At 50.2% G+C, this 27,479-nt stretch overlaps 1 protein-coding gene across 1 annotated transcript in view; it reads left to right on the forward strand.

Moving 5' to 3' along the window:
- Positions 1–14,151: 14,151 nt before the first annotated feature.
- GRIK5 (glutamate ionotropic receptor kainate type subunit 5) overlaps positions 14,152–27,479 on the forward strand; it is a 115,812-nt gene continuing 102,484 nt past the window's right edge. The window contains 1 exon segment of the mRNA XM_048501037.1: positions 14,152–15,356. The gene's annotated coding sequence lies outside the window, so the exon portion shown is untranslated.

The raw sequence follows: 27,479 nt of genomic DNA on the forward strand, positions 1-27,479 counted from the left end.
AGCATGCACAGAGTGTTTTTCCTTTGTCCACCAGCTGCATCCTGTTTCCATGCCTTTGTAAGTCATGATAACATGAGGTATAATCAGTGGTGGGATCCAAAAATTTTAGTAACAGGTTCCCATGGTGGTGGGATTCCAACAGTGGCGTAGCGCCAATGGGGATGGGCGGGGAATGACGGGGGCGTGGCCGAGCATTCCGGGGGACAGGGCATTGCTGGGCGGGGCTGTGGCAAGGACACAGCCGCTGCGCCGGTCCTTGGGTGGGAAACGAATGCACGCCGGTGCACCTCCTGCTAGACTGCTTCAAGTTCTGCGCGCTACTGCTGAGAGGAGGGGCGTAACTAAGGCACAAATCACATGGCAAAATCACCAATTAGTAACCCCCTCTCAGCACACACGAATAATTAGTAACCTACTCTTGGGAACCTGTGAGAACCTGCTGGATCCCACCTCTGGGTATAATTCAAGCTGGTTAGTATTGGCATCTGAACGCAAACCGGCCAATAGACTCGTTAAAAAAAAGAAATAGCGACAGTCTGGGATTTCAAATGAAGGTTTGTAGTTGATTGGCTAAATACAATTTGTGCTAATTGTAGATGGTGAGAGCAGCGGGATTACAACCAGTCGGTTGTTGAGAATTGAATCCTTCTGGCTGAATGCCCTGTGCGGGGCGGGGGGGGGGGGGCTGTCCTCCAAACTGGGAGCAAAGGGAAGACTTGAAGCAGGCAAACTGGGTTTATGTACAATCTATGCAGTGGTGACGAACCTATGGCACTCCAGAGGTTCATGGATTACAATTCCCATCAGTCCCTGCCGCATGGCCAATTGGCCGTGCGGGCAGGGGCTGATGGGAATTGTAGTCCACTGTCCATGAACATCTGGAGTGCCATAGGTTCGCCACCACGGATCTACGGCTTGTGACAATGGGAAGACTAATCAGAAAAGGATGCACAAATTATATCTGTCGTGCATCGATACGCTAACAGACAGCTTGTATAGTGGTTAACAGTGGTGGACTGGGAACCAGGTTTATTTTCCCCTCTCCTCCCCGTGGAGCCTGCTGGGTGACCTTGGGCCAGTCACAGTTCTCTCAGAACTCTCTCAGCCCCACCTACCTCACAAGGTGTCTGTTGTGAGCAGCAGTGGCATAGTGGCTGAGAGCAGGTGCACTCTTATCTGGAGCAGCAGTGGCGTAGTGGCTAAGAGCAGATGCACTCTTATCTGGAGGAACCGGGTTTGATTCCCCGTTCTGCCGCCTGAGCTGTGGAGGCTTCTCTGGGGAATTCAGATTAGCCTGTGCACTCCCACACATGCCAGCTGGGTGACCTTGGGCTAGTCACAGCTTCTCGGAGCTCTCTCAGCCCTACCTACCTCACAGGGTGTTTGTTGTGAGGGGGGAAGGGCAAGGAGATTGTAAGCCCCTTTGAGTCTCCTACAGGAGAGAAAGGCGGGGGATATAAATCCAAACTCTTCTTCTCTTCTTCTTCTTCTTGTGGGGACAGGAAGGGAAAGGCAGCTGTAAGCCACTTTGAGACTCCTTACAGAAGTGTCAAGTGGGTATAAAAACCAACTCTTCTTCTTTTCAACAGAAGACCAATGGAAGGGGGGTGGGTGGGTGATCCACGGCCTCTCTCTTTTCTGCTCTTGTCTCCCGGTGAACCAGAATACTGGCAGGTAAGAGAGTGTGTCAGATTGGGGACGTCTGGATTCTGTTTCAGGCAGGCGCTTGATAAGCGGCCTCGGTTTTCAAATTCCAGAAAATGACTTTGTGAATTATCTTTTATTGAAAAGCAGTTGGATTTTAACAACGGCAAGAAGAATAAGCCCTTCTTAACTGCAGGGTCTTGGCCCGTCTGTGGGATATAATACCCAGCTCCCAGAGCTGTTGCGAGAATGGAAATAAAATAATTTGAGAGTGTGGTTTTAATTCCATCTGTCTTCCACCACATGGGAGGGAAGGCGGCACGGTATAGCCTGATCGCGTCCGATTTTGGAAGCTGAGAGGGACCTTACTTGGAAAGAGACAACCAAGGACGATTCTGCAGAGGAAAGCAATGGCAAACTACCTTTGTGCTAATTGTAGATTAGCACCTCTGCTTCTCATTTGCCTGGAACGCCCCTTGCTGGAGTCGTTCTCAATGAAGCGCAACTTTTTCACTCTTCATTGTCGGAAGCAGCAACGGTCCGTTCCACACAACTCAAAATGCCTTCAGGACAGAAATAAAAGCATGGGGGAGGCAGGGAGTTCTGCACAGCTCCCCCCCTTGAAAACGCCATATTTCCTCCTCAAAACGTTTCATTTGGAAATACTAAACTAGCAATCGATTTTGCCCAAACGTTTTCGATTTGGAATACCTTCAATGGCATATAAATAGTTTAACATTAACATTGCAAGATAACAACAGCCTTTACAACTTCTGACGAGTTAAAATAACACTATTAAAAAATTTAGACACCGCTTCTAACAGCTCCTAGTTGTGGCTGTTTAAAAGATATATAACCTTCTGGTTATCTGTAATGCCTTCACTTCCATGCAGGAAGGGGATTATGTGCTTCTTCCTACCTATCTCATAAAAAGGACAATCCAACAGCATATGCCAGCGATGGCGAACCTTTTTGAGACCGAGTGCCCAAATTGGAACCCAAAACCCACTTATTTATCACAAAGTGCCAACTGGCAATTTAACCCGAATACTGAGGTTTTAGTTTAGAAAAAACGGTTGGCTCAGGGGCGTGCGTTACTTAGGAGTAAGCTTGGGGGTAGTTGGCTTTGCTTTGAAGCAACCGTGCAACTCTTCCAACAGGTGAATCACAACCCTAGGAGGGTTTACTCAGAAGCAAGCCCCATTGCCAGCAACCGAGCTTACTCCCAGGTAAAGGATTGCGCTTTAGCTCTTCACATGAAAATCAGTGGGGTTTAACAGTGCTTAACAGGGTTACCTACACTGCTTCCCCAAAACTAGGTCTTAGGTTTAATGCTAATAATCGAGCCCAGCGGCCCAGGCCAGCCTAGATGTGGGGGGAGGCACTCTGTTTGTGCGTGCCCACAGAGAGGGCTCTGAGTGCCACCTCTGGCACCCGTGCCACAGGTTTGCCACCACTGGCATATGAGATACTGTTTCCACAGAACCCATGCCACACGAGCGTTTCCTTTCTTTATGTGGAATTCCAAGGTGGCGTCCAAGGCTAAAGGAGGAAAACGTTTCCTGCTTTCTATGCGGGGAGCAGGACACATTTTATTTCTCCCCCTGCCCGATTCTGAATCTCTCGCTTTCGTTTTCTCCGCTGCTCGCTGCCCGCCACTTTCTGCCCCTTCGGTGATTTTCCACGCTGTCCTCCATTTGCTGAAGTTTCCCAAGGAAGTTGACTCAACTTGCATCGCGGCTGCCCGCCCTTTCCATCATTAATGTACATGAATAAACTCAGTATCGCCTGCCGATTACGCGAAGGTGTCTTTTAAAAAAATTCTGTGAGGTATCTTCGAAACTACAAAGGCACAATATGAGAATCAGCAACAGGCGCAGATTTTGAGTCTCCACATGGCCCCTTCCGCACACGCAAAATAATGCGTTTTCAAACCACTTTCACAACTGTTTGCAAGTGGATTTTGCCATTCCGCACAGCTTCAAAGAGCACTGAAAGCAGTTTGAAAGTGCATTATTCTGCATGTGCGGAATTAGGCAAAAAATCCAAACTTCACATACACGCTACAGGGGGCAGTGCTATCAGTCACAGACCAGGAAAGGGATTTAGGCGTCTTAATTGATAGTTCCATGGGAATGTCAACTCAATGTATGGCAGCTGTGAAAAAGGCAAACTCTATGCTGGGGATAATCAGGAAAGGAATTGATAATAAAACTGCAAAGATTGTCATGCCCTTATATAAAGCCGTGGTGCGACCACACTTGGAGTACTGTGTTCAGTTCTGGTCACCACATCTCAAAAAGGATATTGAAGAGATAGAAAAAGTGCAGAGAAGGGCAACGAGGATGATTGAGGGACTGGAGCACCTTCCTTATGAGGAAAGGCTGCAGCGTTTGGGACTCTTTAGTTTGGAGAGGAGACGTCTGAGGGGGGATATGATTGAAGTCTATAAAATTATGCATGGGGTAGAAAATGTTGACAGAGAGAAATTTTCTCTCTCTTTCTCACAATACTAGAACCAGGGGGCATTCATTGAAAATGCTGGGGGAAGGAATTAGGACTAATAAAAGGAAACACTTCTTCACGCATAACGCGGTGTGATTGAGTGTTTGGAATATGCTGCCACAGGAGGTGGTGATGGCCACTAACCTGGGATAGCTTTAAAAGGGGCTTGGACACAGATTTTATGGAGGAGAGAAGTCAATTTTATGGCTACCAATCTTGATCCCTCTTTGGATCTGGAGATTGCAAATGCCTTAACAGTCCAGGGTGCTTGTGAGACAACTTAGCCCATGAAGGCCATTGCTTTTCAATAACATCCTACATGTGAACTCCCAAAGGCACCTGGTGGGCCACTGCGAGTAGCAGAGAGCTGGACTAGATGGACTCTGGTCTGATCCAGCTGGCTTGTTCTTATAGTATTCTTCTTATAGCCCATATCTCTGTAGCTTTGGCCCCTTCCGCTATCAAGACGCCAAATAATGTCGTTTTTTCAAAACCACTTTCACAACTGTTTGCAAGTGGATTTTGCCATTCCGCACAGCTTCAAAGAGCACTGAAAGCAGTTTGAAAGTGCATTATTCTGCATGTGCGGAATGAGCCCATATCTCTGTAGCTTTGGCCCTTCCGCACACGCAAAATAATGCGTTTTCAAACCACTTTCACAACTGTTTGCAAGTGGATTTTGCCATTCCACACAGCTTCAAAGAGCACTGAAAGCAGTTTGAAAGTGCATTATTCTGCATGTGTGGAATGAGCCCATATCTCTGTAGCTTTGGCCCCTTCCGCACACGCAAAATAATGCGTTTTCAAACCACTTTCACAACCGTTTGCAAGTGGATTTTGCCATTCCGCACAGCTTCAAAGAGCACTGAAAGCAGTTTGAAAGTGCATTAATCTGCATGTGCGGAATGAGCCTTTGAAGATACCTCACAGAATTTTTAAAAGACCCAGAAAGAATCGTAGTTGCCAGAAATGTCTAATTTTTCCACGCTATATGGACCAAAAAAATGCCAAAATGGTTCTTTTGACAACATTTGCAAAACGTCTGAAATGTTCTGTGCAGAGAAAGTCACTGTCTAGCATGCAAAGAAGAGCCAGTGGGGGCAGACAAGTGGTCAGCTAGAGAGGGCTGTAAGGTTAGTGACCCCTCCATCCTTTTGTGTCTCCTCTTGTCTGTCCTTAAAACTGATAGTCTCAGGTCAACAGGCTTCTTGGCTACCAATCTTGATCCTCCTTGATCTCAGATTGCAAATGCCTTAGCAGACCAGGTGCTCGGGAGCAGCAGCAGCAGCAGAAGGCCGTTGCTTTCACATCCTGCAGGTGAGCTCCCAAAGGCAACTGGTGGGCCACTGCGAGTAGCAGAGTGCTGGACTAGATGGACTCTGGTCTGATCCAGCAGGCTCTTTCTTATGTTCTTATGTTCTTCTTCTCGGAAGGTAGTGAGTGAGAGACTCTTCCCAGCTAGCAAAGGTAGCAGCAGCCTCTTTCGTATCTTAAAGGTAGTTCCCTAATAAGCACATATCTCTTGCCCAGTGGTGGGATTCTAATAATTTAACAACTGGTTTGCCCCCCCACCGTGCCCCCCCCCTCGCTGCCCACTTACCTGCAGTGGAGGTATTTCTTGTGGTGGGTGGAGGAGGAGCAACGGGGACTTGCCGCTGCTCTAAAAGCAGCTTTCAAACTCCTTTCCCTTCCCCCCTCACAACAAACGCCATGTGAGGCTGGGAGAGCTCCGAAGAACTGTGACTAGCCCAAGGTCACCCAGCTGGCATGTGCTGAATTCCCCAGAGAAGCTGCCACAGCTCAAGCGGCAGAGCGGGGAATCAAACCCGGTTCCTCCAGATTAGAGCACACCTGCTCTTAACCACTACGCCACTACTGCTTAGGTATGTATGTACCGTGATACATATATTTTAATTGTTTGTGCTAGAAAAAGAATAAGGATGATTTTCAAAAAACCCCGTGGCTGTCCAGTGTAGTGTAATGGTTGGGAGGCTGGACTGGGGTTTGGGTTCAAATCCCCATGTTGCCCTAAATCTCACTGGGGGGTCTTGGGTCAGTCACCCAGCTAGACGGACTTTTTGAGAAAGCAGCAGGAATGCAGCCCAGAGCACTTCCTTGTGGAATAACCACATATATAGGGGTCTGCAAACTATGGCTCTCCAGATGTTCATGGACTACAAATCCCATCAGCTGCTGCCAGCAGGGCGGGGCTGATGGGAATTGTTGTCCAGGAACATCTGGAGAGCCGCAGGTTGCAGACCCCAAGAAACAGATAAGCCTCACACTAGTTTTCTGTACATAAGTGGGGGCCTGTGGGGGCCAAGGAATGGGCAGCGTTCTAGTACAGTGGTGGCGAACCTTTTCGAGACCGAGTGCCCAAACCGCCACCCAAAACCCACTTATTTATTTATCGCAAAGTGCCAACACGGCAAGTTCACCTGAATACTGAGGTTTTAGTTCAGAAAAAATGGTTGGCTCTGAGGTGTGCGATACTCGGGAGTAAGCTTGGTGGTAGAAGGTGGCTTTGCTTTGAAGCAACCATGCAACTCTTCAAACGGGTGAATCACAACCCTAGGAGGGTTTACTCAGAAGCAAGCCACATTGCCAGCAACCGAGCTCACTCCCAGGTAAAGGATCGCACTTCAGTTCTTTGCATGAAAATCAGTGGGGTTTAACAGCGCTTAACAGGGTTACCTACACTGCTTCCCCAAAACTAGGTCTTAGGTTTAATGCTAATATCGATTTTAGTGATTTGAGACAGATTAGAGTTCATCATGTGGGGGGGGGGGATCGCCCCCCCCCCATGATGAACTCTATGCGTGCCCACAGATAGAGCTCTGAGTGCCACCTCTGGCACCCGTGCCATAGGTTCGCCATCACTGTTCTAGTATAAATAGCCAGACAAATGGGTCATGATCACGTCCCGCTTGTCATTCCTCCCCAACATCAAGCATTAAAAGCTAGACTGCCTCTGGAGATGGAGGCTTTAATTTGCTCTCGTGGCTAATAGTTGTTGGCTGTGCATGTCCTTTGTGTAGCTTCATCTCTGCGTCCTGTGGCAAGGGTGGTCCCGAGTTCAAAAGGATCAAAAGGATCAGGTTGATGGGAAATATCTTTACCTAGGACGCCAGAGAGCTGGTGCTAAGCAGACCACGCTGACCTTGGAAGAACAAGGACCAGTATAAAGCAGCTCCATGTTTTCACAGGAGGCAGTGAATTCCATACTTTACTTATGCATTGTGTGCAAAAACTATTTTCTTGGCTCTGAACCTACTGCCAATCAAATGCTTTGGCTGACCTTGAATTCCAGTATCACAAGAGAATTTCCGCGTTATTTACTCTCTCTATCCCATTCATCATTTGATAAGCCTGCTCTCCTTACCCACCCCCCGCCACCAAACTGGAAACAGGAACACTTTTTCGGGTAGGAAACACACTGTAACCCTGCCACAATCGTTCGCAATCACTTCTCCGATGGAGAAAACGCGAGGTTGCAAATGAGAAAAACAAAGCCAATTAACTTGGCCTCGGACCGGCACAACCCCCTCCGGCCAACGGATCGCAACCCGCTGCTTCTGGAAAACGCTCAAGCTTGGATGAACTCGCAAGACTGGATGTTTTATAGCTCTGGGGGTCGTGGCTGAGAAGCACGACGCAGATCTGCATAACGTGAACTCCGCTTCAAATGTTCGCCAGACTAAGAAGGAGACAAGGAGGATCGAGACATAGAAACAGAGAGCTGGAAGGGATCACCACGGGCATTCAGTACCAACCCTCTGTACGATGCAGGAAATTCACAACTACTTTCCCAACCCCAGCCAAGTAACCCCCTGGTCTATGCCCAGAGAAGGCCAAAACCCCCTCCAGGATCCCGGGCCAATCTGGCCTGGAGGAAAACTCCTTCGTGACCCCAAAGTGGAAATCCATCACCATGACTCTGGGCATGTAAGAAATGGCCACAAGAGCGGAAAATTGACTCGTCCCTTCCTGCCTTCCCTTTCGTGATCGGCCTGAGTCCACGGAAGTCAGCTTTCCTATCAGACAGCCTTCGAGCCTCTGCTTAAAAACCTCCAAAGAAGAAGTACCCACGGCCTCCCGAGGAAGCCTATTGAAGAACCACTGTCAGGAAAGCCTTCGTGAGGTTTAGCTGAAAACTTTTTTGACTTGGTTTCAACTCCTTGATTCTGGTCTGAGCGACAAAAAAACAACTCCGTGGTGTCCATGATAAGACAGCCCTTCAATTATTGGAAGATGGCTGCCATGTTACTTCTTTTCAGGCTAAACATATGAAGAAGAAGAAGAAGAAGAAGAAGAAGAAGAAGAAGAAGAAGAAGAAGAAGAAGAAGAAGAAGAAGAAGAAGAAGAAGAAGAAGAAGAGGAGGAGGAGGAGGAGGAGGAGGAGGAGGAGGAGGAGGAGTTTGGATTTATATCCTCCCTTTCTCTCCTGCAGGAGACTCAAAGGGGCTGACAATCTCCTTGCCCTTCCCCCCTCACAACAAACACCCTGTGAGGTAGGTGGAAATTAGAGAGCTCCGAGAAGTCGTGATCAGCCTGTCACCCAGCTGGCGTGTGTGGGAGTGTGCCACATGCCCTGGAATCCCCCAGATAAGCCTCCACAGCTCAGGCGGCAGAGCTGGGAATCAAACCCGGTTCCTCCAGATTAGATACACAAGCTCTTAACCTCCTACGCCACTGCTGCTCACACAAATGTATTTATCCAGCTCCTTCAGTCTTTCCTCACTGGACATGGTCTCCAGACCCGCCCCCCAGCTATCTTCATTGCCCTCTGGACACATTCCAGCTTGTCAACATTCTTCTTCAACTCTCTCTTCCCTACTCTGCAGGGATGTGTGTAAGGCTAACCCGCCTCTCTGAACTCACTGGAGAAAGGGTAGATATGAAACAGGTTTGATCGAACTTTGAGCGCATCTGGGCGTGGGTATCGAAAGCCTCAGGGGAAACGAAATGCATACATAAACATCCATTATGTACAGTTCTGTGATTCTAAGACGTTTGGTTTTTACATTTAAAACGTAGCTGCAGCAGCTATAAATTATGTTTGTGTGTGTGTGTGTGCGGAGAGACAGTTTCTTAAGCTCTGCCTTTTCCACGGAAAACCGCCCTTATCTCTGAAAACTGCATTTATCCCTGCTGGGGAGAGCTTACAGGTATGCGTAAGTTTTCCTGGGGGGGGGCGGCGGGGGAGAAGAGGTTTTTAAAGCAGCTGGGGAAATTTTAACAGGAAAATTGCACGAGAGGAAAGAGTAAAGAAGCCGCCCCTTCCTTCCTCCTTAGTCGATTTTGAAGGGCTTTGTTTGTGTTGCAAAGTAAAGTAACCAACTCCCCCAAGTTTAGAAATTATGGGATTCTATAGAACAGGCTGTGCTTGGAGGGAGACCATAGGAAACTTCATGTAAACAATGTGGTCTTCCTAAAAGGTAAAGTTTCCCCTTCAGTCCTGTCTGACCCTGGGGTACCACTGCGAGCAGTGATTTCATAGGCGAGCCGTTTTTGTGGGGTAGTTTGCCACTGCTTTCCCCGGCTGTTCTTTACCCCCTAGCTATGAGCTAGGTACTCATTTGGCGACCAAGAAATGGATGGATGGCTGAGTTGACCATGAGCTGACAGGGGGCTCGAACTCCTGACCATGTGAGTGGCAGTGCAAGCACTTAACCACTATGCCAGGTGGCTCCTGGTCTTCCTAAAGGAAGATACAAATTAAATGAATAATGGAGAAGTGGACTAATGGAAGAAGAAGAAGAAGGAGAAGAAGGAGAAGAAGAAGAAGAGGAGGAGGAGGAGGAGGAGGAGGAGGAGAAGGAGACAACAAACACCCTGTGAGGTAGGTGGGGCTGAGAGAGCTCCGAAGAAGAAGAAGAAGAAGAAGAAGAAGAAGAAGAAGAAGAAGAAGAAGAAGAAGAAGAAGAAGAAGGGGGGGGGTTGGATTTATATTCCCTCTTTCTCTCCTGTAGGAGACTCAAAGGGGCTGACAATCTCCTTGCCCTTCCCCCCCTCACAACAAACACCCTGTGAGGTAGGTGGGGCTGAGAGAGCTCCGAAGAACTGTGCTCTGTGCCTCCAAGGCCCACCTAGCCATGCAGGGGTTGGAGTGCACAAGCTAATCTAGTTCCTGTAAGCCTCCACAGCTCAGGCTTACAGAGCAAGGAATCTTGTCCCGTTCCTCCAGATTAGATACACAACCTCCCTTCAGCCACAAAATCACCTGAAACCCTATGTGCTATTCCCTTCACCTTCAGTCGCAGTAACGCTGGAATAGTCCTGGCCAACCTCTGCAGGATCTGTTGTGGGCACAAACAATGGAAGGGAATTGGCTTTGAAGCCTTGCTCTCTATGCCAAATAGATGTTTGGAATTGGGGATGTTTTGACTAAGGATTACAGATGTCTGGGCAGCCTGGGGTTATTTAGCAGCGAGGGAAAGAAACTTCACGTACGCTCAGAGGCCTGTCTTTTACTGTTCTTCCAACGTGTTTCGTGATTCTGCTTTATCGCTGGAAACGTTCCCGTGGCCTGTGCTGAATTTGTAAAAAAGTGATATGCCCGGGGGGCACCCATCTCGAGTGGCACCCAGACCACTGGGAAGTTTTCCTTTGCCTCTTGAACACTTGTCCAAGCGCACAATTGCTCACGATGAAGAGCAGCAGTCAGGCCTTGTCTTCATCCATGGGTACTTGACCCCATTCCTCAAGTCAAAGGTTAGGTCTCTGCCCGCAAGGTGCTTACAGTCTAAAAGCAAGACATTGGGGACAGGAAACAGGGAAGGGGACGGGTGGGTTGGGAGAGGCAAAGGGGCAGTCTTCCAACCGCTGAGAAGTTTGATTTATATCCTCCCTTTCTCTCCTGCAGGAGACTCAAAGGGGCTGACAATCTCCTTGCCCTTCCCCCCTCACAACAAACACCCTGTGAGGTAGGTGGGGCTGAGAGAGCTCCGAGAAGCTGTGACTAGCCCAAGGTCACCCAGCTGGCGTGTGTGGGAGTGTACAGGCTAGTCTGAATCCCCCTAGACAGCCTCATTAGCTCAGGGCGGTAGAGCTGGGAATCAAACCCTGCCCCTCCCAGGATTAGGATGGCCACAAGCTCTTAAACCCCTCCCCACTGCACTTCAAGCTGCTCTGGCCTAACAAATGTATTTATCCAGCTCCTTCAGTCTTTCCTCACTGGACATGGTCTCCAGACCCGCCCCCCAGCTATCTTCATTGCCCTCTGGACACATTCCAGCTTGTCAACATTCTTCTTCAACTCTCTCTTCCCTACTCTGCAGGGATGTGTGTAAGGCTAACCCGCCTCTCTGAACTCACTGGAGAAAGGGTAGATATGAAATGGCTGACTGAACTTGAGCGCACTGGGTGGGGGCATTCAGTGCTCAGGCTCAGGGGCCACCAGGAGAAAGATAAACATCCATTATGTACAGTTCTGTGATTCTAAGACGTTTGGTTTTTACATTTAAAACGTAGCTGCAGCAGCTATAAATTATGTTTGTGTGTGTGTGTGTGCGGAGAGACAGTTTCTTAAGCTCTGCCTTTTCCACGGAAAACCGCCCTTATCTCTGAAAACTGCATTTATCCCTGCTGGGGAGAGCTTACAGGTATGCGTAAGTTTTCCTGGGGGGGGGGGCGGCGGGGGAGAAGAGGTTTTTAAAGCAGCTGGGGAAATTTTAACAGGAAAATTGCACGAGAGGAAAGAGTAAAGAAGCCGCCCCTTCCTTTCCCAGTCGATTTCAAAGGGCTTTGTTTTGTAAAACAAAGTAAAGTAACCAACTCCCCCAAGTTTAGAAATTATGGGATTCTATAGAACAGGCTGTGCTTGGAGGGAGACCATAGGAAACTTCATGTAAACAATGTGGTCTTCCTAAAAGGTAAAGTTTCCCCTTCAGTCCTGTCTGACCCTGGGGTACCACTGCGAGCAGTGATTTCATAGGCGAGCCGTTTTTGTGGGGTAGTTTGCCACTGCTTTCCCGGGCTGTTCTTTACCCCCTAGCTATGAGCTAGGTACTCATTTGGCGACCAAGAAATGGATGGATGGCTGAGTTGACCATGAGCTGACAGGGGGCTCGAACTCCTGACCATGTGAGTGGCAGTGCAAGCACTTAACCACTATGCCAGGTGGCTCCTGGTCTTCCTAAAGGAAGATACAAATTAAATGAATAATGGAGAAGTGGACTAATGGAAGAAGAAGAAGAAGGAGAAGAAGGAGAAGAAGAAGAAGAGGAGGAGGAGGAGGAGGAGGAGGAGGAGAAGGAGACAACAAACACCCTGTGAGGTAGGTGGGGCTGAGAGAGCTCTGAAGAAGAAGAAGAAGAAGAAGAAGAAGAAGAAGAAGAAGGGGGGGGGGGTTGGATTTATATTCCCTCTTTCTCTCCTGTAGGAGACTCAAAGGGGCTGACAATCTCCTTGCCCTTCCCCCCCTCACAACAAACACCCTGTGAGGTAGGTGGGGCTGAGAGAGCTCCGAAGAACTGTGCCTAGCCCAAGGTCACCCAGCTGGCGTGTGTTGGAGTGCACAAGCTAATCTAGTTCCCCAGGTAAGCCTCCACAGCTCAGGCGACAGAGCAAGGAATCAAACCCGGTTCCTCCAGATTAGATACATAAATCTCCCTTCAGCCACAAAATCACTAGGCACCCTATGTGCTATTCTCTCACCTTCAGTCGTGTAACGTTGGAATAGTCCTGGCCAACCCTGCAGGACTGTTGTAAGGATAAACAATGGAAGGGAATTGGCTTTGAAGCCTTGCTCTCTATGCCAAATAGATGTTTGGAATTGGGGATGTTTTGACTAAGGATTACAGATGTCTGGGCAGCCTGGGGTTATTTAGCAGCGAGGGAAAGAAACTTCACGTACGCTCAGAGGCCTGTCTTTTACTGTTCTTCCAACGTGTTTCGTGATTCTGCTTTATCGCTGGAAACGTTCCCGTGGCCTGTGCTGAATTTGTAAAAAAGTGATATGCCCGGGGGGCACCCATCTCGAGTGGCACCCAGACCACTGGGAAGTTTTCCTTTGCCTCTTGAACACTTGTCCAAGCGCACAATTGCTCACGATGAAGAGCAGCAGTCAGGCCTTGTCTTCATCCATGGGTACTTGACCCCATTCCTCAAGTCAATTATTAGGTCTCTACACCAAGAAGGTGCTTACAAATTCAAAAGCAAGACATTGGGGACAGGAAACAGGGAAGGGGACGGGTGGGTTGGGAGAGGCAAAGGGGCAGTCTTCCAACCGCTGAGAGCATATAAAATAGGGTTGCCAGCCTCCAGGGGGGTCCTGGAGATCCCCTGAAATTACAGCTCATCTACAGATTACAAAGGTGAAATCCCCCAGGGATGACCAACCTATGGCACTCCAGATGTTCATGGACTACAATAATTCCCATCAGTTTGCTGGCAGGGGCTGATGGGAATTGTAGTCCATGAACATCTGGAGCACCATAGGTTGGCCACCCCTGGTTTATACTAGGAACATAAGAACATAAGATACAGAGTCCATCTAGTCCAGCACCCTGCTACTCGCAGCTCATCTCTAGATTACAAAGGTGAGATCCCCTCGTTTAAATGGATGCTTTGGAGGGTCTGTCCACTGAGGTCCCTGCCCACCCCAGAATCCATCCCCAAATCTCCAGGGAATCCCGCAGCCTAGATATGGCAACCCTAACATGAGTTCAGGGAGCGGCACTTTGCACATGCTCAGTGGTAGACGACCATTCTCCTCCCACGCAAAAAAAAGAAGGGAAAATAAGAGCGTTGCCAATCGGCGCCCAGGCTGAGCCCTGGGCACGGAGCGAGGCTGACATACCCCCGGGTGTGTGTTGGGGGGGGGTCTTCACGGGTCGCCGGAGTGAATCCGGTTTGCTGGCAGAGCCTCATCAGGATTCCGTGCGCGCCGGCGAGGCTCTGCAGCGCATGCCAATGCGCTCCCCTCCCTCCCTCCCTCCGACGCCGACGCCGCGCTCCCCCCCGCCCCCCACCTCTCCACCCCCCCCCCCCGGCGGCCAGAGGAGAAAAAAAGGCAGCCCTGCCGCCGGCCAACGCCCCTCCGGGCCTTGACACCCCCCCGGGGACCCCCCCAGCCTTGGCCACTGCCGTGCGTCGGCCGCCCCCACCCTCCATGGGGGTGTAGTTGGAAAAAGGAGGGGGGAGGCGGAGGAAGAAGAAGAACCGGCGCGCGGGGTTGGGGGGGGGGGGGAGCGATTCGGCTTCTGCGGCTCGGGCAGCTAACGGATCGCAGCCTCGGTCCTGGCTTTTGGGGAGGGGGCGCCCGGCTAGACCCGCGTCCTCCCCCCTCCCGCTCAAGCTCCCCCCCCCCCCGCCGCCGCCACTCCGGTCGAAGAGCCAGACGTGGACCGCGGCTCCGGTTCGTGCCCAGCAGCTCAGCCCGGCGCCGTCGAGCGACTGGAGAACCGGAGAGAGAAGGAAGGAAAGAAGGAAGGAAGGAAGGAAGGAAGGAAAAAAAGGGGGGGAGGAAGGAAAAACAGGGGGGGGGGACTGCGTCTGCGTCGCCCTCCCACCCGATTTGCAGACGGGAGATCGACATTTGCAATTCTGCACCCCCCACCCCACCCCCCACCCAAGACCAGGAGGAAGGCGAGAAGGAGCGGAGGCTCGGTGGACCGGGGGGTCTTGGCCCCCCCCCCAATAAGGGGGGGCCCAGCATCCTGGAGAGGCGGCCATGGGGAGTTTCCTCTTCTATGGACAGTTCTCCCCCCCCTGGAGCGGAGAGGGCCGGTGGCCTTTTGACTCCCGAGACGACTGATTGACGCACCCCCCCCCCTCTCTCCAGGCAACCTGAACTTGCTTCGTACCCCATTTGGCTGGAAGGGACCCCCGGGGGGCCCAGGACCCCCTCTGGTCTAACCCCCCCCCCGTTTTTCCTCTGGTGGCTCTTTTTTTTTTGGAGGGTCCCCCCCCCCTCACATGGAGAGGTGATCCAGGAGTTTGCCACCGTGCTGAAAGGACATCTCCAGAGAGTGGAGTGTGTGGGGGGGAGGTGGGGTGGGTTGGGGGGTCCAGTTTTATTTTTCAGAGAGAAAGAGAGAGAGAGAAGAAGAAGGTGCCAAGGTTGGGGGGGGGGGGGGAGAAGAGAAAGGCCGGACAAGAGCCTCCTCCCCAAAGAAGAAGACTGAAGGAAGCTGGGCTCCCCACAGAGGGGGGGGGGCAGTTAAAAAGACGAAGCCGGCCGGGGGGCGCAGTTCACGGATTCCGTAAGTCTGGAATACTTTGCTGTTCTGGGGGGTTTTTTTTGGCGGGGGGGGGAGGGGATTGAATTTTCAAAGACTTGTGTGTGTGTGTGTGGGGGGCTGCTTGTGTTCATTGTATCCCTCTGGTATCCTCTCTGTCCAAGGACTGTGCACCTATCAGCTATGGGGCAGAATCTGGGGGTCCAGGCATTGGACTTAGAGGGAGACCCCCGGAATGGGCAAGGGGTGGTGGTTTGGTTTTGGGGCGAGGGGGTAGGCTGTCTGGCAAATGTTGTGATCCGGGTGGCCGGAGGGAGGTGGTGGGCGGGCGGGCGACGCTGAACTTGCTCTGATGTATCTGCTGGTGGAACTAGATGGAGTGGGTTTTTTTTCGGGGGGGGGGGTTGGAATGGAGGGAGGGATGCAGGTTCTCTGTTGAGGTCCGTCCCCCATTCCTCCTCCTCTCTTCCCAAACATCACATATTTTTCGCCTCTGGCCCTCATCTTTTCCCGCCTCCCCCTGTGAGCAAAATTATGAATTATCACGCTGGGACCCACAGTCCTGTCACATTCGAGACCTGTTTACAGTAACCTAATAACACCCCCCACTCATCCCTATTGGCCCTTTCCTCTCCCTTGCCTTGCCTCTCGCCCCCCGCCCCCCCAATCTAGGCCCAAGAGCGTTGAGGCCTTTCACAGACTACCTCTTGCTTCCTTCTCCGGCCTGGCCTGGCTCGGCTCAGCAGCGTTGTCAATGAAGAGCAAGAATAACAGGGGCAGATCCAGAGTGAAGTGCGTTGGGGGCCATAATATCACCCCAGGAGGCCTTCTCGACCCTCTGGGGATGATCCCCCCCCCTTTGGAGAATGGAATTATGGGTTGACGGTTGCCGAAACTGTGTGGGAGATGAGTTTGCAGGATCTCGGCTGGGGGGTGGGGGTGGGTGTCTCGATCCCTCCCCCCCCCCCGTCTTTTCAACCCCACTTTCTGTCATCCTCGGAAAGGCGGGCCTTCCCTCCTCTGCGACTCCCACCTCACTGCCAAGCGAGGACGGGCGGTCTCGCAAATAAGACTTCAGAAGTTAGTGGCCTGCTGATCTTTTTTCTTTTCGACCGGGTTGCTTCCCCGTATTGGCCAGTGCCCATGACTTTACGGCCTGCAGGTGGTCCGGAGTCAGTTTTCGGGAAAAAATAAATATTTACAAATTTAAAAAATAATAAGAATGTGATCACCAACTTTTCCTGCTCGCCTCTAAACCGTGCTTACCCACCTCTGGTGACCGAGCGAACGGCAATGGATAAACTTGGTCAGAAATGGGCAATCCCTTTCACTGCCCACGAAATCAAAACAGCCATCTGAGATCTACCTGGATACACCTTTCTCGAACCCGCTCCCTGGCAGCGTGTCCCTTTCCCTGTTGAGCCCACTCCTGTTCTCCTTGGTGAAATCCCTTCTGACTTCTCACGTTACTTCCAAATGTTCACAACACTTTGTAGGTAATCCTCGGTAGCGCTCACAGTGACCCTGAAAAAGCAGGCCGCTGTGTCCGGTTCAAGATCGGTACTTTCTCAACCAGGTACGGACTTACAAAACGCTTATCAGCCCCGAGCAACTGTTTCTCTGATCCCTTCCTCTGCTCGACATCTTATCTTCTCCTTTCTTTGACATTTTCTTCTGCATCCTCCCAAGATCTCTTCTTCCCGTCGCAATCTCTCCCGAGCGTCCCCCTCGTGTCTCCTCCAATCTCCCACCGACGCCTTCCCACACCCGTTCTCCCTCGCAGATTCCTGCCTGCACCCCCATCCATCTCCGTCCCTTGCTAATCAATGTCTGTGTCTGGCAGGCCAGAGGTAAGAGGCAGATCGTTCGTGAGGGCATGGCAAAAGGAAAAAATTCCCAGAGGGGCACCTTTTCCCAACCGTGCAGGAAAAGCTGCGCCTGCCAACAGCCTCTCTTTCGCATGACGCTGCTAACAGGCCAGGAGCCATCTTTGAACCTGGTGGCTCTCCAGGTAGAGTTCCCAGCTCTGGGTTTGGAATTAGGTGGAGGTTTTGGCCGGGGGACCCAGAGGAGGTCGGAGTTTGGGGGGAGGAGGGTATAATGCCAATGGAGTAGAATGCCATAGAACAGGGGTGGCCAACCTATGGCACTCCAGATGTTCATGGGCTGCCATTCCCATCAGCCCCTGCCAGCATGGCCAATTGGTCATTCTGGCAGGGGCTGATGGGAATTGTAGTCCACAAACATCTGGAGTGCCATAGGTTCGCCACCACGGCCACAGAGTCTGCACTCGTGCCTTTTCCTCCAGAGGAACTTGTCTCTGTTGCTTGGAGATCAGTTGTAACCGCGGCTCTCCAGCCGCCCCCTGGAGGCTGGCAACGGCTCCTTCCTCCCCAGATCTCCCACCTGCAGTTTCCTGTTTCTCTCCCCACATCAGGTGGCCAAGCACTCAACCCAGTAATTGCTGCCTTCCCTAGCCACAGGTGACCTTCCCTGCTCTCAGATGGGATTCTTGCGTAAATCTTTTCTCCCTCTCACAGGTAACACCCTGGGGGGGGGGGCACCCATCTAACCCCCTTATCCAAGCCCCAGCTGCCTTGCTCCTCGGCAAGTCTGTTGCTGGAAGCCGTTCCTTCCAAATCGTTCTTCTCCCACCCATTTCCTGGCCTTCCAAAGTAAGAGGCCCAATTTCCCCTTGGCGGGAAGTCGGGCCCTCCAGATCCCTGTCTGCGCCCCACTCCTTTCTTCCCAGATGCCCTCACCTTTCTCCATTGAATGTGGTTGGATGACCTCTGTTAACCCCGTACCCTCAGTTTCCCTCTGCTTCTCTGGAATGGACCATCCAACACGCTTCTCTTTCCCTGCGGAAGGGCTGGCAAGATTCACTTGACCACCACAGGTAGCATGGACGTACGTAGCTGCTTCAGAAGGGGAGGGAATCATCCTTGTTGTCGTTTGCTTTGTCGTTTGATTGTGACAAAAATGGCAGACGACGTGTTGGCTTTTCTGCTTTGGGTATCTTTCCCACGAACCCTGCCTGAATGCCTCCTGCCTCTTCCTTCCCAAATCTTTCCCGCAACGGCCTCAGACTTTCTCATCCTTGTCCCTTTCTTCTCTTTCTTTTCTCTGGGGCGGTTGTCGGGGAGGCGGGTGTGAAGGAAACAGAGAAGGCCGTGGCCTTGCCAACCCCGGTTAGCCTGTCTTCCACACACCCACAACAGCTGCGCCGAGTGCTGTGGCAGAGACGGAAGCGGCTCTGAGTCAGGGACCAAATCGCAGTGACAAGCCACAGAGGAGAAGGGCCGGCCCTGGTGCCACAGCTTTCCTGGGGCCACGAAGGAACAGGGACTGAGGAGTGAAAGGGGACAGTGCTTGGATGCTTGGGCGAATCCTAGCATCAGGGCAGAGATGGACCAAAGGGGGGGGGGGAGGATTATAACTTGTGCGGGTACCAGCAGGCATGGGGGTGGGATCTTCAGGCTGCAAAATCTTGACCGTAATTGGGAGGCAGAGAAACCAGCGTTTCGGGGGAAGCCAGAGTTCCCTGCTGAGCAGATGCTGGCAAATAGTGGCGGGCGGGGCGAGACCCTTGAGGTATAGAAAGCATGTAGAGAATAGGTGTCAAATTCGCGGCCCTCCAGATGTTATGGACTACAGTTCCCATCATCCCCTGCCAGCATAATGCTAGTCCATAACATCTGGAGGGCCGCGAATTTGACACCTGTGACGTAGAGCTTTTAGGCTTTTGTGCGTCTATCTGGGTGCTTATTGCAAGATTAGGACTTCTGGACTTTTGGTACCACTACTGCTTCAAGGAGCTGGACCAGAGCACGATCGGAGAGACTTGTCCTTTGTCTCCTGGGAATGCTGTAATGGTAGGAGCTAGTGGGCCAGACCCATGCTTCTCCTGGGAACGGTGGTCTGGCAGAGCCTGAGAAATCTGTGGGTTATATATCCTGCCCAGGGCTTCAAAAACAGGATGGACCGGGAGGCTGCAAGAAGTAGCTGGAGAGTCACCGGGCTTGGAGGTGGGGGGGCATGTTGAACAGGGCTAATCTGGTGGGCAAAGGGACAGGCTTGTAGTATATGCAGTGCCGTATCTTCCTATGGACAAGGGAGGGCACTTGCCCTCGGGCGCAACGATTTTCAGTCACGTGGGGGCGCCAAAATGTCTAAGCCCCGCCCACTCGGGAGGGTGGCTGCCCATGGGGGGGCACCAAACTCAGGTTTTGCCCATGGGCTCCATGCCTTTGAGTACATGGGGTATGAGAGAAGGAAGGGCCCAGGGTCGGTCTTTGGGAGTTCCTGAAACTCCCACCTGGAGCTCCCTACAGCCAACACATGCTCCCCTTCCCCTCTGTCAAAATCTAAATTGTAAGCTCTTTGCAGCAAGGGACTTTCAGTGGCCTTCTGATTTATTTACTTGTAGTGGACAGGCTGCATGTATGTTACTACACAGATTATCAACGGCTTGCTATGAAAACAGTACATCATGCTGGCAAAAGCTAACATGCCCTCCTGTGGTTGTAGGGACTTCTCAGTGGCTCCCAGCCTTGATGATCCCACCTACATGCAGCCACGTTTTCTGGCAGGCCACTGTTTACCCCATTCTTCATGGTGCCCCGCGAACTGCCAGAGGCGAAGCGTGAAACCCTTTCCGGCTGGCGGCTGCCTCTACTACCGTGGTTTCTCTGTGCGAAGTTGGGGGGTGGCCCCTATGTAGGTCTTGGGGCCCTGGAAAATGTGCAACTTGGCCACCCCCGAGTGCCATTTTCTCAAAATACAGACGTGACTTGCCCAAGCCTGGCTATGTCTGCCTGCCGTCGATTTGTAAAGCGGAGGCTGAGAAAGTTTGTTGTGATTTTCAGTGTTTGCTGTAATGTGATAGTTGTACGAACCAAGGAGGTTCATTGTGTGTGTGTGTGGGAGGGGGGGACACAGCAACATTCATTGGGCTTTAGGTTGATCATCAGGAGGTTCAAAATGGAATGGGGGCATCTGATTTTGGGCGGGGCGGGGGTCCATCCATCCTCGCATCTCCCAAATGATACCCCAATTCAGTGGTGGGATCCAAAAATTTTAATAACAGGTTCCGAGGGTGGTGGGATTCAAACAGTGGCGCCGCTGCACACACGCACCTCCAGTCCCTATTGGGCAGGGAGGTTGCTTTAGTAATCCCTTCTCAGCACTCAGAAAAAATTAGTAACCACTTCTAGAGACGTGGTGAGAACTGGTTGGATCCCACCTCTGCTCCAATTGCATCAAGTGGTGGTTCTGAAGTGTAAATATTTACCTTAAAAATGCAATGTCAGGAATCTTTTATTGAACAAACATAGTTTGTTTTAAGGAAACAAATAAGTTGCTGCAATGTTTACTTTTTGTGCCTTGCACATCCTCCTAGGAGCAGGTGTGTGTCTGCGTGTCTCAGTGTTCGCCTAACAACGACCCTGAGAAGTAGGCTATGAGATCACCCTGCAAGTTTCATGACAAAGTGGGGGATTTGAGACGACGTCCGAAGCCTAGTCCAGCACCCTAACCACTACACCCTACTGATGCCCATTCACGAGATGTAAAGGTGTCAGCTGCATCTCTGATCCTACGTACACTTTCCTGGGAGTAGGCCTATTACCCACCATAGGACTTCCAAATATTGATGTATACAAGTGTTCTTAAGGCAGGAAAAATGTAAATTCCTTCCTTCCTTCCTTCCTTCCTTCCTTCCTTCCTTCCTTCCTTCCTTTCTTTCTTAGATTTGATAAACTGCCCCATCCCCTAAGTAAGGCATAGGTGTCAAACTCGCAGCCCTCCAGATGTTATGGACTACAGGGGATGATGGGAAATGTAGTCCATAACATCTGGAGGGACGCGAGTTTGACCCCTGTGCCCTAAGGGCTCTGGGCGGCTTACAGACCAACTGACAAACCAACCAACAAACCACAATAAAATAATAACTTACACTTCAGTTAAAATCTTTAAAACATCCAATAACTCCAAAGCATTGCCATTCCAGTCATTTCAGTAGCCTAGCTCAGTATAACGGCATTCATGTAATTCCAGAGATGGAATGGAATAGGGAAGGCGGAATCCAAGGGGCCACACCTCAGCGGCCGGCCTCCCCAAAAGCCCGGCGGAACAACTCCGACTTGCAGGCCCTGCGGAACTGTTCTAGGTCCCGCAGGGCCCTGATGGTTGGGGGGAGGTTGTTCCAGCAGGTAGGGGCCAAGGCACTGAAGGCCCTGGCCCGGGTGGAGGCCAGCCGGATCATGGAGGGGCCCGGGACCACCAGCAAGTTAGCCTGCTGAACAGGGACATATGGGGACAGACGGTCCCTGAGGTATGTAGGCCCCAGTACTTGTGAAAGGTTCCAAGTTTGGTCCCCGGCATCTCCACTTTTATTTATTTATTTATTTATTATGGGATTTATAAGGACCAGGCAATTGGATGATGTCACAGGGTTTTCTCTGCCTGAGTCTCCAGAGAGCAGCTGCCAGCCAGAACAGGTAACACAGACTGTGATGAATCGAGAGTCCGGCTGAGTGTAAGGCAGTTTCGTGTGTTCAGCAAGCAGCAAGTGGAGGGGAGTATGTTTGCTTGCTTTCTGGAGCTGCTGCTGCTGCTTCTGTGTCGTGCAAATATTTGGATGGTATTACCAAAGGGCTGAACGCTTTTTCCTGTGAGACCCGAGTTGGATGTCCCGCTCCTTTGGAAACAGAGGCTGCAGTGGTCGTACTGTAATTTTTCCTTGAAGGCTTGATTTTCCCCGGGGAGGGAGCAACGGAGGACATCTGTGTGCCTATCTTGAGGGTGAGAGATGGCAAGAGCGAGCAGGCGTCTTTGGATCCCTAATAGACAAAACCAGATCTTCTTTTCCCCTTGGGAATTTGTGGTGTGGGATTTCTGCCCATTGCAGACCCCCTAGAACCGTGGAGCCAAACTTTTGGCACTCCAGATGTTATGGACTACAATTCCCACCAGCCTCTGCCAGCATGGCCAATTGTAGGGGCTGATGGGAATTGTAGTCCATAACATCTGGAGTGCCAAAGGTTCGCCACCACTGCCCTAGAATAAGGTACATTTTTTGAGTGGTTGTGAAAAGTGCTGTCTTATGGTGACCACGTAGGGGGTTTTGTTAAGCAAAAAAAGAATGCCTCTGAGCATGTTCTGAATGCTTTCTTCCTGCAGTGTGACCGCAGTCCCAGCCAATAGAAAGGATCCTGCACCGAAAGGCTTGAAACCACTTTTTGTCTTTTAAAATTAATTCTAAGATGGTTTCCTTGCTGGTGGGGAGTTTGTGGGCTTGTCTTGGGAATGCCGGTTTGCTTACTCAAGCCGTGTGGTTTTTTTCTATAGAGCAGAATGAAATAATTGTGCTTTACAAAGCCGCCGAAATTTCGTCGACGCGACCCTTCGAAAGCTCTTTAGAAGATGCAGAGTGGATTTTCCCAGCAGCCAGTGGGGCAAAACGGCTGCCCATTCAGTGGAGGGACTATTGGCAATACAAGTTTTCTAAATTTATTTATTTATTTATTTATTTATTTATTTATTTATTTATTTATTTATTTATTTATTTATTTATTTATTTATTTATTGTTTCGATTTATAAACCGCCCCATCCCCTAGGGGCTCTGGGCGGTGAACAACATTCACATATACAATTAATTAAATCGATAACAACAATATAATACTAAAATCCATTAAAAGCTACTTAAAAACAGTGGTTAGCATCATAATAGGTGCCCTATTATGGCCAATTCAATTAAGATCACCCCAGTAAAAAGAAAAGGGAGGGGTCAGGTTCCTCTCTGGGAGGATAATAGGTGGTAAAGTGCAACAGATGGTATGTGCAAGAAGATGCAGGGGGGGGGAAGGAGAGGGGGAGGAAGTTGTAAGTTGTAAGTTGTAAGTTGTATGTTGCATGTTGAAAGTTAAAGGTGGATTCCAGGTATAGGGAATCTCTAGGGCTGGAAATTTAGATGTCTGAGAAAGCCCAAGTGGATCCAGATGTCATGGACTACAGTTCCCATCATCCCCTGCCAGCATGATGGGGACTGTAGTCCATAACATCTGGAGGGCCGCGAGTTTGACACCTATGGATTAGAGCAGTGGTTCTCAACCTTCCTAATGCCGCGACCCTTTAATACAGCTCCTCATGCTTTGGGGACCCCCAACCCGAATGTTTATCCATTTTACAGATGGAGAACACTGATGCAGAAAGTCTTAGGCAGTGGTTCTCAACCTTCCTAATGCCGCGACCCTTTAATACAGCTCCTCATGCTTTGGGGACCCCCAACCCGAATGTTTATCCATTTTACAGATGGAGAACACTGATGCAGAGAGTCTTAGGCAGTGGTTCTCAACCTTCCTAATGCCGCGACCCTTTAATACAGCTCCTCATGCTTTGGGGACCCCCAACCCGAATGTTTATCCATTTTACAGATGGAGAACACTGATGCAGAGAGTCTTAGGCAGTGGTTCTCAACCTTCCTAATGCCGCGACCCTTTAATACAGCTCCTCATGCTTTGGGGACCCCCAACCCGAATGTTTATCCATTTTACAGATGGAGAACACTGATGCAGAGAGTCTTAGGCAGTGGTTCTCAACCTTCCTAATGCCGCGACCCTTTAATACAGCTCCTCATGCTTTGGGGACCCCCAACCCGAATGTTTATCCATTTGACAGATGGAGAACACTGATGCAGAGAGTCTTAGGCAGTGGTTCTCAACCTTCCTAATGCCACGACCCTTTAATACAGTTCCTCATGCTTTGGGGACCCCCAACCCGAATGTTTATCCATTTTACAGATGGAGAACACTGATGCAGAGAGTCTTAGGCAGTGGTTCTCAACCTTCCTAATGCCGCGACCCTTTAATACAGCTCCTCATGCTTTGGGGACCCCCAACCCGAATGTTTATCCATTTTACAGATGGAGAACACTGATGCAGAGAGTCTTAGGCAATGGTTCTCAACCTTCCTAATGCCACGACCCTTTAATACAGTTCCTCATGCTTTGGGGACCCCCAACCCGAATGTTTATCCATTTTACAGATGGAGAACACTGATGCAGAGAGTCTTAGGCAGTGGTTCTCAACCTTCCTAATGCCACACCCTTTAATACAGTTCCTCATGCTTTGGGGACCCCCAACCCGAATGTTTATCCATTTGACAGATGGAGAACACTGATGCAGAGAGTCTTAGGCAGTGGTTCTCAACCTTCCTAATGCCGCGACCCTTTAATACAGTTCCTCATGCTTTGGGGACCCCCAACCCGAATGTTTATCCATTTGACAGATGGAGAACACTGATGCAGAGAGTCTTAGGCAGTGGTTCTCAACCTTCCTAATGCCACGACCCTTTAATACAGTTCCTCATGCTTTGGTGACCCCCAACCCGAATGTTTATCCATTTTACAGATGGAGAACACTGATGCAGAGAGTCTTAGGCAGTGGTTCTCAACCTTCCTAATGCCACGACCCTTTAATACAGTTCCTCATGCTTTGGGGACCCCCAACCCGAATGTTTATCCATTTTACAGATGGAGAACACTGATGCAGAGAGTCTTAGGCAGTGGTTCTCAACCTTCCTAATGCCACGACCCTTTAATACAGTTCCTCATGCTTTGGGGACCCCCAACCGGACTGTTTATCCATTTGACAGATGGAGAACACTGATGCAGAGAGTCTTAGGCAGTGGTTCTCAACCTTCCTAATGCCACGACCCTTTAATACAGTTCCTCATGCTTTGGGGACCCCCAACCCGAATGTTTATCCATTTTACAGATGGAGAACACTGATGCAGAGAGTCTTAGGCAGTGGTTCTCAACCTTCCTAATGCCACGACCCTTTAATACAGTTCCTCATGCTTTGGGGACCCCCAACCCGAATGTTTATCCATTTGACAGATGGAGAACACTGATGCAGAGAGTCTTAGGCAGTGGTTCTCAACCTTCCTAATGCCACGACCCTTTAATACAGCTCCTCATGCTTTGGGGACCCCCAACCCGAATGTTTATCCATTTTACAGATGGAGAACACTGATGCAGAGAGTCTTAGGCAGTGGTTCTCAACCTTCCTAATGCCGCGACCCTTTAATACAGTTCCTCCTGCTTTGGGGACCCCCAACCCGAATGTTTATCCATTTTACAGATGGAGAACACTGATGCAGAGAGTCTTAGGCAGTGGTTCTCAACCTTCCTAATGCCACGACCCTTTAATACAGTTCCTCATGCTTTGGGGACCCCCAACCCGAATGTTTATCCATTTTACAGATGGAGAACACTGATGCAGAGAGTCTTAGGCAGTGGTTCTCAACCTTCCTAATGCCACGACCCTTTAATACAGCTCCTCATGCTTTGGGGACCCCCAACCCGAATGTTTATCCATTTTACAGATGGAGAACACTGATGCAGAGAGTCTTAGGCAGTGGTTCTCAACCTTCCTAATGCCGCGACCCTTTAATACAGTTCCTCATGCTTTGGTGACCCCCAACCCGAATGTTTATCCATTTTACAGATGGAGAACACTGATGCAGAGAGTCTTAGGCAGTGGTTCTCAACCTTCCTAATGCCACGACCCTTTAATACAGTTCCTCATGCTTTGGGGACCCCCAACCCGAATGTTTATCCATTTTACAGATGGAGAACACTGATGCAGAGAGTCTTAGGCGACCCCTGTGAAAGGGTCGTTCGACCCCCCAAAGGGGTCCCGCCCCCCAGGTTGAGAACCACTGGATTAGAGTGTACAGTGTCCCTTGTATGCGTCTATTAGAGCCAAGTACCTAGCCCCCTTGTAGGTAGACCAAGTTGAGGCAAGTGACGCACAAAAAACCCTGTATTTCTACTTAACAACGAGAACAATGCGATGTTGGAGGCTGTAGCAAAATTTCTATGTATTGTTATTTCTAGACGTTCTTAACTATTTGCTCCTACCAGTATTATTGTTCTGTTGTTTCTTATGCCAATAAAGGTTATGAAACGAACTGAACAGATTAGAGTGTAGGGTTACAAGGGTGAAGCTCCGAGTTCAAAGCCTTCCTCCGCTGTGAAGTTCCCTGGGCAGACTTAAAACAGGTTCTCTCTCAACCTAACCTGCCTCGCCAAGTGGTTATCTTGATTCCATCTTGATTATGTCATTTAAAAGAATTGCGTGCTGCCTTTCCCGTGCAATTCACGGCCGCCAAAGTGGCGAATCGTCAAAACAATGGCGGAAGTACAGATAAATATATATATATATATATTTATATAAAACATTGGTAAATAAAATCTGGAAACACACCCACGGGGAGAAGAACCAATGCGTTAATAAGGGCATGCCAAACAAAACAGAGAGGTCTTCAACCACTGGCAGAAGAAGACAGAAGGAGACGGCCACGTCTTCTTGGAGAGAGATCTCCGGAGTTTAGGAACCACAACCAAGAACACGCTTTCTTGGGCTAGTTGTGAGAATCAGGAAAAAGAAGACGAGGGGAGTGAATACTGATGACTGAAAAAGGATCTTGTCTCATTTAGAAGAATGAGAAGATAGATGAGGAAGAGGTGCTCCAGATGTTCATGGACTACAATTCCCATCAACCCCTGCCAGCATGACCAATTGGCCATGCTGGCAGGGGCTGATGGGAATTGTACTCCATGAACATCTGGAGCACCATAGGTTGGCCACCCCCTGGATTAGAGTGACCCTAAAATTGCCCTTGCCCTAATCTAGATGGCCCAAGGCCCTAACCAAACTTGACAGAGTCATTGTTTATTTAACTCATTTGTACTCCACCTTTCTCTCCAAGGGGGACGCAAAGCTGCTGACATGGTTCCCCTCGCCCCCATTTTATTTTCACAACAAACTTGCAAGGTAGGTTAGGCTGAGAGTGTGGGACTGGCGTAGCCCATCAAGTGTCCATGACATGATTGAAGATTTGACCCTGGGATTCCTAGATTCTGCTCCTGTGCCCTTGACCACTACACCGTACTGCCTGTCAGAACTTAATCAGGTCCACCATGGTTAGTACTAGGATGGGAGACTACCAAAGAATCCCAGGGTAATTATGTAGAGGCAGGCCGTGGTGAACCACCCCTGTTCTTCTTGTGCCTTGAAAACCCTACAGAGTCACCAAAAGTGAGCTGCGTGACATTCGGCCAGTCACAGTTCTCTCAGAAT

This window comes from Sphaerodactylus townsendi, linkage group LG06, assembly GCF_021028975.2.
Source record: "Sphaerodactylus townsendi isolate TG3544 linkage group LG06, MPM_Stown_v2.3, whole genome shotgun sequence".
NCBI classification, from domain to species: Eukaryota; Metazoa; Chordata; class Lepidosauria; order Squamata; family Sphaerodactylidae; genus Sphaerodactylus; species Sphaerodactylus townsendi.